Below are 15,289 nucleotides of genomic sequence, written 5' to 3'. Positions count from 1 at the left end.
GTGCAAAATTTAGCTCTATCAGGCTGTACCCACTAAACCTACTAAGCATCCAATCAAAAAGACAAGATTAACTGAATGCCATAATCTAATAGACAAATACTATGTTGCATATTTCAGCAGAATATTGCAGACAATGTTGAAGAATAATCAGTTTACGTCCATATTCACATGCTCAGCATTTTACCTCAATATTTGTAAGCCAAAACCAGGAGTGGGTGATAAATACAGAAGTGGTGACGTGTTTCTATTATACTTTTTTTCCTCTGATTGTTCCACTACTGGTTTTGGCTTGCAAATACTGAGCTAATATTCTAAGGGTACCATTACACTTAGCGATGCACCAGAGATCCCGACAACGATATGGATCGCTGGTACATCGCACAAAATGGCATCAGTTGGGATCATAGAGTTTTAGAGCATGAAACAAGTTTTGTTTTTTTAAACTCTGCTTATTGGCATAAAGAAATTTTCTAGGATAGTGGAGCGCTCATATTTGTTTATTAGCATGTTGTGATGCTAGTCATTACTCACGGACAAGCTGTGAGGCAGGGTAGTCAAACATTCTGGGGTCAGATACCAAGAGAGTACGTAGTAAATTACAGGGGAAAGACAAAGGCGAAGTCAGGTCCCGGTCTGAGGTCAGAATGCCAGGAAGATACCGTATATACTCGTGTATAAGCTGAGATTTTCAGCCCTTTTTTTGGGCTGAAAGTCCCCTCTCGGCTTATACACGAGACATATATGCCAAGGGGGTTGGCGGGGCAGGGGGAGCGGGAGTGTCAGATCATACTTACCCACTCCTGGCGTTCTCTGCAGCCCACCTGCTTCTCCCAGCCTTCCTTCAGTGGTCACGTGGTACCACTCATTAAAGTCATGAATATGTGCATATTCATGACTTTAATGACCTGTACCATGTGACCACTGAAGAAAAAGCTGCTGGGGACTCAGAGGCTGCAGAGACCGCGCCAGGAGGGGGTAAGTATAGAGATATTCACCTGTCCCTGGTCCATCGCTGCACCCACTCTGTCCTCCACATCCTCTGTCAGTGATGTTCAGGCAGCAGAGGGCACGATGACGTAGTTAGTGCGCGCCGCGCGCTCTGCCTGAACGTCACTGACAGAGGACCCGGAAGACAGAGTGGGTGCAGCGATGGATCGGGGGCAGGTGAATATCACAGATACTGGTGCCCTGAGCCAGCGGTGACACCAGCACCTGTCCCCCAGCGACAGATAGGTGAGTATGTCATTTTTTTTTAAATGGCAGCAGCATATGGGGTCTATTCTATGGAGCATCTTATGGGGGCATAATCTATGGAGCATTTTATGGGGGCATAATCTATGGAGCATCTTATGGGGGCATAATCTATGGAGCATCTTATGGGGGCATAATGTATGGAGCATTTTATGGGGGCAAAATCTATGGAGCATTTTATGGGGGCATAATCTATGGAGCATTTTATGGGGGCATAATCTATGGAGCATTTTATGGAGCATCTTATGGGGGCATAATCTATGGAGCATCTTATGGGAGCATAATCTATGGAGCATCTTATGGGGCATAATCTATGGAGCATTTTATGGGGGCATAATCTATGGAGCATCTTATGGAGCATTTTATAGGGCATAATCTATGAAGCATCTTATGGGGCATAATCTATGGAGCATCTTATGGAGCATTTTATGGGGACATAATCTATGGAGCATCTTATGGGGCATAATCTATGGAGCATCTTATGGGGGCATAATTAATGGAGCATTTTATAGGGCCATAACCTTTATGGAGCAGCATATGGGGCCATTATTAACCTTTGTCCAGTATTATATGGGGTGTATTTTGTATTGAGCATCTTATGGGGCCATCAAGAACTGTATGGAGCATTATATGGGGCTCCTGATTCAATATAGATATTCAAAAACATTTAACCTACTGATGTCTCAATTAATTTTATTTTTACTGGTATCTATTTTTATTTTTGAAATTTACCAGTAGCTGCTGCACTTTCCACCCTAGGCTTATACGTGAGTCAATACGTTTTCCCAGTTTTTTTGTGGCAAAATTAGAAGGGTCGGCTTATACTCGGGTCGGCTTATACACGAGTATATACGGTAACTGATCCGAGCAAAGGGGCTAGGCAAATGGATGGTCAGAACAATGTCCAAGGTCAGACAGCAATAGATCAACAAGCAGAGCACATAAATACAAGGCAAACATGCAACACTGAGCAAATGTTGCATCTGGCATAGACCTGGGACTGACAGCTTAGCTAAGTAGCTGGGTAATCACTAGAATCAGGGAACACCTAAAAGAAGCTCAGTTTCTCCCAGTCTTAATTTGGATGACTGAGCTGTTAATCAAAATACCGACAGCTCATCACACCCCTCACTAGATTGGATGACTGAGCTGTCAATCAAAATACAGAAAGCTCAGCATGCCCCTGCACTAGATTGGATGACTGAGCTGTCACTGACTGACAAAGCACACTGAGCGGGGGAATCGTGACACATATGCGAAAGGGTCCATGCATACATCCAGACTGATGCTATACTGTTGTGTTCACAAATCACTCTGATCTCTGACCCCTTAAAGAGAACCTGTCACTTCAGAAAACACTATTTTTCTGCAGATATAGTGTAAATCTGCACGTAAATAATGTTCCAATGTTACCTGGTGGCCTTACTGAAAGTACGGCCTCTGGGAGAAAATTAATTTATTTTCCAGTGACCGACTGGCTTTCAAACATGGGGGTGTGCATGGAGCAGCTTAAGCCACACCTCCCAGCACTTTGACTGCCTGCTCTGCAGCAGATCTGTCCAGTGATGGCTGTCAATTAAAATTCTGTGGTATGTTTACAGCCACCACTCTCAGTGCTAGGAGAGATGACAGTAACCAATCTCTGTACCTCCCCTATGATTGAAAAATGGGAAACCCTGGGAAGAAATAAGTTAATTTTCTCCTGGTAGCCGAACTTTCCCTAAGGCCGCCAGGCAGCATTGTATCGCTGTTTACCTGCAGAGTAACCATATCTGCAGGTAAATAACATTTTCCGTGATAACAGGTTCTCTTTAATGTTCCCCATGTGAACAAGCCATTTTACCCTACAAATCACCGAAGCAGCACTGATCGCTGATGGACAAGCTCAGCTCTAACAGTTACATAGACCAACTACATGTCTTCCATCCAAGCCACATGGATCATCAACATACCACATCATATATACAGCTCCGGCAAAAATTAAGAGACCACTGCAAAATGTTCAGTTTGTCTGATTTTTCTCTTTATAGGTATATTTTTGAGTAAAATGTAAATTGTTTTTATATTCTATAAACTACTGACAACATGTCTTCGAATTTCCAAGCACTAAATTTTGTATTTATTTTCAGAAAATGAGAAATGTTCAACATAACAAAAAATGCAGTGCTTGCAGACCTCAAATAATGCTAAGAAAATAAGTTCATAATCATTTAGAAACAACAGTACTAATGTTTTAACTCAGGAAGAGTTCAGAAATCAATATTTTGTGGAATAACCATGATTTTTAATCACCGCTTTCATGCGTCTTGGCATGCTTTCCACCAGTCTTTCACACTGCTTTTGGGTGACCTTATGCCACTCCTGGTACAAAAATGTAAGCAGTTCATCTTTTTTGATGGCTTGTGACTATCCATCTTCCTCTTGATTACATTCCAGAGGTTTTTAATGGGGTTCAGGTTTGGAGATTGGGCTGGCCATGACAGGGATTTGATGTGGTGGTCCTTCATCCACACATTGATTGACCTAGCTGTGTGGCATGGCGCATTGTCCTGCTGGAAAAACCAGTACTCAGAGTTGGGGAACATTTCCTGAGCAGAAGGAATCAACTGTTTTTCCAGGATAACCTTGTATGCGGCTTGATTCATACGTCCTTTGCAAAGATTAACCTGCCCAACTCCAGCCTTGCTGAAGCCTCCCCAGATCATTACCGATTCTCCACCAAATTTCACAGTGGGTGCAAGACACTGTGGTTTGTACACCTCTCCAGGTCTCCGTCTAACCATTAGACGACCAGGTGTTGGGCAAAGCAGAAAATTAGACTCATCAGAGAAGACTACCTTACTCCAGTCCTCTATGGTCCAATCCTTATGGTCGTTGGCAAACTTCAGCCTGGCTCTCCTTTGCTTCTCATTGATGAAAGGTTTTTTTCTAGCTTTACATGACCTGAGCCCTGCCTCTAGGAGCCTGTGACGAATTGTTCTTGCCGTGCACTTTTCCTCAGCTGCCATTTGCCATTCCTTTTGTAGTTCACTTGATGTTATTCAGTGGTTGCTGAGTGACATTCGAATAAGATGACGGTCATCCTAGTTAATGGAATGTCGTTTTTGCCCTCTGCCGGTCTGTAGCTTTGTTGTCCCCAATAACTGCTGCTTGACCTTGTTGTAATGGACTGCCGTCTTGGAAATTTTAAGGATGGAGGCAACATGACGCTCACTGTATCCCTCTGCTAGTAAAGCCAGAATTGAGCCCTTGTTTTCATCACTCAAGACTTTTCTTTTTAACTCCTTTAGCATGATTAAAAGTTATTTTTTCATCCCTATTACTTTTGGGATATTACTAGCACTTCTTTTGCAATCCAGCTTGTCCTATTGCAAGAGGATTGTGAACACCACAGCAGGTTTTTTTTTATACTTTCCTTTGTTAAATAAGATTTGGTTCAGGTGATTACCTAATCAGAAGCACATTAAGTAGAATGAGGTGTATTCTGGTTGGAATTCAACTGATACTGGAATGGAATGGCTGTCAGACATGTAGAATAGCTGATTTTTATAAAACTGTGCAGTGGTCTCTTAATTTTTGCCAGAGCTGTACATTCATATATTCCTTTTATATATTATGTACAATGAGGTTTCAGAAAACTGATAAAACATCCTTTTTAAGAAATAACCAGTCTCTTAACCCCTTGGCAGGGTGATAGTGTGTTACATTGGCATCCATGAGCCTGCTGAGGGCTTCCATCAGTGCTATTTTGGTTCTTCTATGAAGCCCAGCCCATAGCTGGGTTTCATAGGAGAACATCAAATTAACTATATATTGCAACACTTTTAGCATATAGAACAAGTGATCATAGATTTAATTCCTTTAAGGTGATGAAAAAATAATAAAATTAAAATAAATGTTTTAAAAAATATTTAAAATATAAAACATTTAAATCACTCCCTTTTCTCTGTTTAAAAATAAACAAAGAATAAAAAGTATATATATTTGGTATTGTATGTCCTTAACCCTTTAACATCCAATGAAGTGCAGTGTCCATCATTGGATGCCTACCCCTGTGTGGTGCGTGCTCCGGCGATGAGCCCGGACCTTTTCCAGCACAAGACATCTGATCAGCTGTCATGTGCCCCCTAACTTCCGCGGGTGGAATTGCGATCCACCCGCAGCTATTAACATGTTAAATGCCGCTGTCAAACTATGACAGCAGCATTTAACATGCACACACAGGAAGCGCGTCATTAATCGCGGACCATCAGTGCCCGTGTCACATGACCCCAGGCCACCGATGGGTTGCCATGACAACCCGAGGGTCAGCAAGAGGCCCCTGTGGTTGTCATAGCCAGATTGCTATGAGTGCTGCCAGGCGGTCGTCGCTCATAGCAAGTGAGCATATCTGCTACATAGAGCAGGGCTGCATCTCTGCTCTATGCAGCACAAGCGATCGGATGGTCGCACCTTTTAGTCTCCCATGGAGACTATTGAAGCAAGTGAAAAGTAAAAAAAAGGTTTTAAAAATATTTAAAAAATAAAAAAAATAAAAGTTCAAATCACCCCCTTTCGCCCCATTCAAAATAAAACAATAGAAAAAATCAAATCTACACATATTTGGTATCGCCGCATTCAGAATCGCCTGATCTATCAATATAAAAAAAATTAATTGAATTGGTCAGCGGCATAATGAGGGAAAAAAATCAAAACGCCAGAATTACATTTTTTTGGTCTCAGCAACAATGCAATAAAATGAAATAACGGATGATCAAAAGATCATATCTACACCAAAATGGTGCAAATAAATTTGTCAGATCGGCACGCAAAAAATAAGCCCTTACCCGGCCCCAGATCTAGAAAAATGGAGACACTAAGGGTCTCGGAATATGGCAACCATTTTTTATATATATATTTTTTTTTATAAACTTTGGATTTTTTTTTAACAACTTAAATAAAAAAGAACTTCGACATGTTTGGTGTCTTTGAACTCGTAATGACCTGGAGAATTATAATGGCAGGTCAGTTTTAGCATTTAGTGAACATGGTAAAAAAAATCCAAAAAAATGTGTAATTGCACTTTTCTTGCAATTTCACAGCACTTGGATTTTATTTCCCGTTTTCCAGTACACAATATGGTAAAATCAATAGTGCCATTCAAAAGTACAACTCATCCTGCAAAAAAACAAGCCATCACATGGCCATATTGATGGAAAAATAAAAAAGTTCTGACTGTAGGATGAAGGGGAGCAAAAAATGGAAACGCAAAAACAGAAATACCCCTGGTATAAGGGGTTAAAGCACAATTTTATCATGTATAGACATGGCTGCAATGGCGCTGTAATACAGATTAAATTGATACCTTTTAGTGAAGAAATCCGCTGTGCTGTTCTTCTTTAATCGCCATTTGAAGTTTTCTGCTAATTAGATTTCGGTGCACAGAGGCCAGACTGTATACGGGGTCTTCTCCTTGCGGTCTGTGATTCCCCAGCCCCTCCACCTGCCGCTGGCCACTGGTCTTTGAATGATAGTTCACTGCTTTTTCTGGGATCTGCCTCCTCTGTTTGAAATTTCAGCGTTGACCTGACAATTGCAACTTTTGGTGCTTTTAGGCAACTTTTGACCAGCTGCACCAAAGTGGGCAGAGCTGAGGAGGAGCTGGGGTGGGGCAGGCGTGGAAGAGCCCAGATGACAAATTCAGCAAAACTGGTGACTTAGATTACTACAGTCTATGACTTTAGTAACATTGTGGCAGGACACACACTGATAAAATGCGCCGAATGCACTAAGTGGCGCTTGGACCCCTTTTTTATATTTTATTAATGCATAAGCATCATTGGCATAGGAAACAACAGTCTTAGTGAATCGGCCCAATAGTCTTCTTTTCCAGAAGATGGTAGCATAACTTTTAGTGAATTACAGCCAGATCTTACTGTAAAGCCATGGTGCTTTATTTTTTCCCCTGGCGGCATTGTTGCCGTGTTACACCCATAAATGGCAGAAATCAAGACAGAACTTTTGCTTATTCTCCGTTGCTCTTTTATTCTGTCCTGTATATTCACAAGAGCATATTGCCCATTTCTGACACAGCGCATTACACCTAAGCAGAGGAGTTACTCGCTTCATATTAGATTTTACTCTGATATGGCTCTGGATGGATATGTTGTCTTCTAGATTTCACATTATATAGAGCGAGGATGTAGTGACTTAGCTGTGTCTCCGCAGCTCAGGATCACAGAGCTCTCTCCTATTGTATGACAGCTCTTATAAATGTAGCATAAAGTAATATCAGATGTAACCATTACGCATCCTAAATGAACCCCGTCGAGATTATACTTTAATCGGATATTTAAGTGCTGTGCCCATTTGCCATCTGTGGGAGGCTGAGAACTAAGAGTCTGGCATCTGGGCTTCCTAGCGACATTAGTCTAAGAGCTGGCAGGTCCGTTGTGCTCTGCAAATTTTAATTCTCAGTGCTGAGGAGAGCTTCAAAGTTATCTCTTACAATGAGACTACAAATATTTGCTTGTAATTAGCAAGAGTTCTTGTAATAATGGATTCATTAACTGCAGAGTAGGAAATGTCAAAGGTAAAAACTATCCCTATGGACCTTGTGGGTTTAATTGTGGTTACAGGATATTGCAAATTTGTTTTACAAAACTTTCAAGGTCATTATAGATAAATGAAAAATGCAATACTATCCTCCTTAGGTCTCATTCATGCATTAGGGTTTTTAAGTATATATTATATCCATGATTTTCATAGATATAACTCATACACATTATAATCTATGGTGCTTTTTTGCAGAATCACAAACACATGTCCTTTTTCTCTGGCATCACAGATGAAAAATACCAATACAAGTCTATGAGACCATGAAAATTAGCATGCACATAGATGGCATCAGTGTCCAGTCCTCACGCTGTAATTAAAAGGGTTGTCCACTACTATGACAACCCCTTCTCATACCCGCTTGATCCCAATAAAATAAAAAAGCCTATGCTCACTTCCCGTGCCGGCACCGTTCCAACATTGTCGGCACTCGCTCTCCCCGGGGCTATTGTGCGGTTGTTGTGCACCTAGTCCGCGCTGGCGTCATTGACCCCACCATCAGAGAAATTGAACATGAAGAGTAAGCCAGGGATCACCTAAAGCCCTGGATATGAGAAGGAGTTGTCCAAGTAGTGGAAACTTCTTTAATACTGCTAAGGGTACAAGAAGCTTTGTCATCCATTTAGTTATTTATCTGTACTAGAAAATCACTGATGAAACACATGGGGTAAAAACTATCATACTGACCAAACATGGAAGAAACGCAGATCTAAGACAATGACATGTGAATGAGGCCTAAGGACTCTTTCACATTTTTTTCCTATGTTCAGTGGCTCCTCCGAGACTTATGTCTGAACTCCCCGAAAAACATGATTCAAGTGTATGAGCCGATAGGACCACTAACTGTAATGATGCAGACAGAGGCACCATGTGCTCTGTCGTACATCATTTTCATCCATATATACCTATTGGAGGCGAAGAGAAAGACTTAGTAGACTATGATATATATAGACGGGAGCTACGTCTGCATCAATTTAGTCAAAGTCAAGTGTCGACGCATATGCCCAAATCCGGTTTTGCTGAGGGATCCGGACATCTCCCCACATGCCTCCTTGAACCTGCACGTCCACATTTCATGTCCAAGCCACAAATGTTGTAATAAAGGACCCATCTTCAACGTGGTGAGTGCCGCATTTTTTTCTGCTCCGATAATAAATCTATATGTGATATTTTCATGCTGAGCACCGCAAACCAGTTGATTAAGGCTGCTGTACTTCAGATAATTTAAAGGGGACATACATCTACAATGGTGAATTGGGAGCTCCTATAGTGCACTTCAATTTTTTCTGTGCATTAAACAATATATACTATTGTCTGCCTATATATGGAATATCAACTGTGCAATGCTTTGGCTTTTGTATGTCCTTAAATCACACCCTCTGGGCATTTGTCAGTAGTTTCCTGGGTACGTGCTTCTTGCCTTTATGTTTTTATGGCTTTGTGGTTATTGGTTTATTATCTTATTTGTTGTCACCTGATTATCAATAAAATATGATTATGGGTCACAAATTTTGATGTATTAGGGCATTATGGTTGGTCAGATCTTTTCTTCTTCTTTCCTTGTTATTTCACTGACTGTCCAATTTCCTAAATTAAAACGGTCTGGTTTTTGATATGTGGATTAATTATACACATTGCACAACATAAAAATCAATATTATATACTCCACAGCCAAACCAATTTTCCATTTACACCTAATCCATCAGGATATTGCATGAGGCCTAGTCACAAAGTCCATGTGATATCATGATGTGGGTTGTGCCTAAACATCATGAGATCACGGGGCTTAGTAAGCACCAATGTCACCTAGGGTACCAGGCCAAAGATGTAATGGGCAAAAGTGCAGACCCACTGACATGGAGGACCAGATTGGAAACATAATATTCTACATGTAAGACATGAAATTTTGTTGCTGATTTGTCCATAACCTATAGTTACAGTATATGCAAATCCATCTTCAAGACCACATTCAGACATACATAGCTTAATGGTTTTTGCAGTGGATTTGCAATGTAGAAAGTAAAATCTGTAACAAAATCATGTTGCCTGCAGGTGTGCAGTAGATTTGTGGAAAAGTGCACAATGGACTTGTAAGAGGGTGAAGAGGAAGAAGAGCCCAAAAGGGGTTACCTCTCCTGCTCCGTATCTGGAACCACCTTGCCAGACAGCAGGGTTGCCGGGGGGAAGACTTTCTGGCCTGGACCGACTGAACCATGTGACCGTGAAGGACAGTGACCAAAGGAAAGGAAGCTGTGCAGGGTGAGGGCGCGAGACTTAGAGCAGAGCGCATGGGACAGAGAGCAGGCTGCCGCACAGTGCTCCCAGAGAAAGGGAATTCCCCGTCAAGGGACTGACACTGAAGGACGAGGCATTGAGAGCGCCGTATATGAGTACGTGGACTTGGTAGCCTCCGTGACTAGAGGAGACTTCCCCCCTGACAGTGCAGAGACAGTGACATGAGCACGCAGTCCCGGGGACTGTAGTGACAAGCCAGAACCCCTGAGTGTGGTAGAGAGCCTTAACAGTGTGCGCAGCATTGTTCCTGCAGAGAGACTGTCGGTGTATCATACAGAGACTCAGAGTAGGGGAGACTCAGGTTCGCAGCATCTCCCTGCTCCTTGCTTTAACCCTTGGAGGTCCCAACTTAATTCAGAGTAGAGACTTTAGAGACTGCAAGCGCCGCTGTTGACAGTGCCAACGTGTGAGAAGTAGACTCTTCAATCAAGCTTTCCCCTGACTGATAAGTTATAATTATCTGAGTTTAACCATTGCAACGCCTGCATAACTGTTTTATTGCTTTCTACAGTCCCTTAGTGCTGCTTTACAGTTTCATACTGTCATATTTAACCCCCTACTGCTCCTCCCTGCGTGGAGAGAAAATCCCTGTAAACAAACCTTTAACTCTTGGTCTCTCAGATCCGTGGCAACATCCTCAGTACCTGCAGTTTATTACAGACTTTTTCCTTGACACATGAATGTACTCTAAAGGTACTGTCACACTTAGCGATGTACCAGCGATCCCGACCAGCGATATGACGCGGTCAGGATCGCTGGTACATCGCTAAGTGGTCGCTAGTGAGCTGCCACAGGCAGATCTCACCGGCGACATCGCTGGGGACGGGGGTCGTTACTTACCTGTCAGACGAGGCGATCCTGCGTCCTCCCACCCGGCTCCATGCGTCGCTCGTCGTCACAGCAGGAAGCGCCGCAGGAAGCTGACGACGAGAAACAGTCCAGCCTGTTCTCGCGTGATCAGCGATAATCAGCGGGGGAGCGGGTTGTAGGTAAGTATCAGACACAGTGCTATCGCTAGCAATATCGCTATAACGTCACAAGTTATAGCGATATTGCTAGCGATATCGCTTAGTGTGACGGTACCTTTAGGCTATATTCTCACGATGAACTTTTGGTGAGTTTTTGATGCTGCAGATTTCATGTACCATTTCAGCACTTATTAAGTAAAATAGGTTACTTGCATTTTTTTTTTTTAAATACGCAGCTTAAAAACTCATCAAAAACTCATTGTAGTAACGTAGCCTTACGATTTGTACACACAATGGGTTTTTCAGGTGGGTTGTTCTCCAAAATCCACAGGAAAAAGCTTTCTGAAGATGCTCAAAAGAATGAACTTGTGCATTTCTTTGCAAAAATCACGTGCTGTTCATATGTTTAGTGATTTGAGCTACTAATTATTAACTTCAGGTTTTCAAAGCTGACAAGCCATTAATAGAAGTGGGCTGACCATTCTTCAGGTGTTCTCTGTTCTGAAGAATGTTCTATGGTTTACAAAGAAGTCAATAGAATGGGTCAAAAAATGCCCAGAATTTGACTGGGTGTCGTTTTAAGTATTTTGCCGGCATCTTTGCTTAAATAGCTTAAATAATCACAAGCTGTCTCTTCATTAGTCCGTGGGGTAAAAAATAATGACTGGAAAATGCTAGTAAAAAAGACTCCTCAAAAACCAATAGAAAAGAGAAAAAAAACAAGATACACAAGATGATTCAGATAAAAAAGCACCAGCATTTCCTGAAGCTTTTTTCTTTTACAAAATTGGGTGGGTTCACCCACCTAAAAAGACATTGTGTGCAATTACCCTTAAGGTGTTTTTTAAAGTTTCATAACCGCACATAAGAAGATCCCTTCTAATTTTCTTTTAATTCCACACTCTCAAATTCTAAATATTTAGTTACTGTAAACTAGACTATATTGACATTACAGAAGCAGGTCTCCCACTACGGATAACCCTATATTGGCCAGAACAAAGAGATGCTGCCTAACAGAAATCAGGAAGAAAAGTCAACAAACTTTAGCAACTTCTTGTGACAGCTTTTCTTATAGAAATCTGATGGAGACATATAAATCCTTTATCTCCAGGTGATCACCATATTCAATTGGAGCTTTAGAAGAGATCTGCTTTTAAATGGACCTGCACCTTCAGCACACTTTGCATAAATCAATAGAACAGGTGAATATAGGAAACTTTGTTATATATTTTATTAGATAAATCAGCTTCCATCCCCACTTATCCCTCTCCCCCTGAATCCTAAACTTCTCATTCACTCTGAAAAAAACAGAACAAATCCATCTTGCTCAGACAAGATGTACTGTCAGCTCTCTGTGGTGTCGTTTGATGCAGCCCATTATACTCAATGGAGAGGGAAGTGGGAGGAAAAGTGAGGAGCAGGGAGAGAAAACAGGCAGAAACACATTGTGTGGAGCTCTCTAAAAATTCTTTTGCCTAACATCAGAGTTACACTGTTCAGCAATGTCAGACTGTGGTGCCAAGGGCCCACCAGTAACATTGAATTTAGGGGCCCACTTTTCACCTGCATACAATTATTACATGACCCTGGTTCACAAATTTACCTATATCTCTATATAATAATAAACTGGGTAGTTTGGTTAATGAATGAGATGCTGCTTTTTTTCTGTACAGAAAGAATCATGTGAATTATGACATACAATAAGGTTGGGGGCCTAGATCTGCAGAGGGGCCCACCGGGGGATTCCCGCTATCCTGTGGGCCAGTCCGAGCCTACTGTTCAGTATCGTTGTATAATATCCTCCAAATTGATGCATTTCACTGTGTGCTTTGGATGGGAGAGCAGAAAAAAACGTGAAAACTCAAGGAGGAACCTGCAAAGGTGTTATAATTCATGTACACACCAGACAGCTTATTCTGCAATGTAATTAGAAAGTGTGTTGCTCTTTAAATAAAGGAAAAGCTTATAGCTCTGATGTGCTATCAATCCTGATAATACATTACATTAGCAGAAGCTCAAATCCCTCCATGTAATAGAGAGCAGAATTCTTTTTTATTGGGTACAGTTATTTGCTATTTAGCCACTACCATGCACAACCAAAGTCTCCACTTTATAGTACTGATTGGGAAATAATGGAGATTATTCCACTTTGGTCCAGTGCTCTCGGTTAGTGCTCGATCCTCACAAGTGGCACTTTAAAAGCCTATACTTAAATGGCTGATTGTGTCTGATAAAGAAATACTTTTATCCTGACGTATAATAATCTAAAAGTTACTCTCTAAGGTAGCTACATGAAGAGAAGTAATTACGGTAATAGGAAACAAAAATGAGAAAACAAACCTATGCATATAAAACGTACTGTAGATATAACATCAAGATTACAGCTAAAAGTTTCACACAGGGAATTCACATGTATATATTTGCAAACAAAATTATTCAACCCTGTTGCAAATTAGGTTTGTCAGCTGAATTTACAAACATTCAGTAGTGTGAAAGTGTGAAATAAACCAATCAAGCCAGAACGATTTACATACCCCAACACAATTAATAAAACAAGTTATTTTTCCATATTCAAAACAAAATGCTACTTGCTGTATAATGACTATTGCGTCAGAATTATTGATCTCCTTTATGACTAGTGTTATGAATGAGTCACAGTAGGAGGCAAAAACAGAAATACTAGCTAAGTCCAGAAAACCAGAGAAGTTGGCAGCTATCGGATTGCAGACCCCTGAACCTATCAACAACAACTAGCAGTAGCCGTGGGGGGGTTCCTACGGTGCCCTAGACCCCTCGATCACAGCCGGAGAACTAAATAGGCCTAAAGACAGAAAGGGAAATCTAAACTGCCCCAGAGCAGACCCCAAAGCAATAGGCAGCCCCCAACATATAATGACGGTGAAACAAGGTGAAAAACACTCACACAAATAGAAAGATAGGCTGAGCAAATGATGGGGCCCAAGCTAACTAAATAGGACAGGATAGAAAAGCTGCTGTCTGCAATCCGCCAAAACCCTATCAAAGCAAGAGCCAACAGACTGATAGAGAAAAAAGCCCTGAAGACGCTAGGCTTCAAAAAGACTATATCAGTACTAAGCTGAGGAGATGTTCCAGCAACTTCGACCAAAGGATAGTTAAAATCAAAAGACTTTATTCCAAAAAAATTATTAAAAACAGGATAGATGCATAAAAAACGTATGGTTCACCAACGTGACAGACGCTTACGCGTTTCGGACTAGAGGGTCCTTACTCATAGCTTAACATCTACAAATAAACATGTACCTATATACACTTGAGCAAGTGTATATAGGTACATGTTTATTTGTAGATGTTAAGCTATGAGTAAGGACCCTCTAGTCCGAAACGCGTAAGCGTCTGTCACATTGGTGAACCATACGTTTTTTATGCATCTATCCTGTTTTTAATAATTTTTTTGGAATAAAGTCTTTTGATTTTAACTATCCTTTGGTCGAAGTTGCTGGAACATCTCCTCAGTATTGTGCCTACAAGATTTTCCGGAATCAAAGTTCCCTGCACCGCCCAGGATTGATTGCATTCCTCCAGACTTCGCATTTGCTACGGTTTGGTGAGCTGACAAAAAAATTTTTTTTGACTATATCAGTACTAAGGTATTTTCTGAAGACAGAGCAAAAAGGAATTCAGCTCACCCCAGCAGGGAATGGCAGAAATCCAGAAAAACAAGGCAGAACAAAACCAAAACAGAAATGCAAAAAGACGAGCAGAAAACTTAGCTTTTGAGGAGCAGGAATCAGACTGGTCTCCTAGAATCTCCCTCTGAGAAATCACCAGTGTTGGCTGCCTTATATCCAGTCAGCAATTCCAGTCACCCAGTCATCATCATCCTGCTCAGTTGCTTGGTAATCAGCCTCACTACCTTCCTTCACCAGAAGAGGGAGTTCATCAGACCTCAATGGTGAAGGGGAAAATGAACTCACAACAGACTAGCATCTTTAGTCCTTATGGAGTACCTTTGGCTGTTATGACCTGATGCAAAATATGATGCATAGCTTGACCTCCAGCTTCTGGCTGCAAGTCTAAGCAATCTTATCCCATACAACATGGGTAATGGCCTTCAGTACAGTAACATTCTGGGGCTGTCAAGAGAATGGTCTAAAAAGTTATAGGGAGAGATAATTGCCAAAAACAAACAAGGAAACATA

Source organism: Dendrobates tinctorius, unplaced genomic scaffold (assembly GCF_039654945.1).
Source record: "Dendrobates tinctorius isolate UK_male_01 unplaced genomic scaffold, ASM3965494v1 ptg000360l, whole genome shotgun sequence".
NCBI lineage: Eukaryota > Metazoa > Chordata > Amphibia > Anura > Dendrobatidae > Dendrobates > Dendrobates tinctorius.
Note: the sequence above shows the minus strand (reverse complement) of the source record.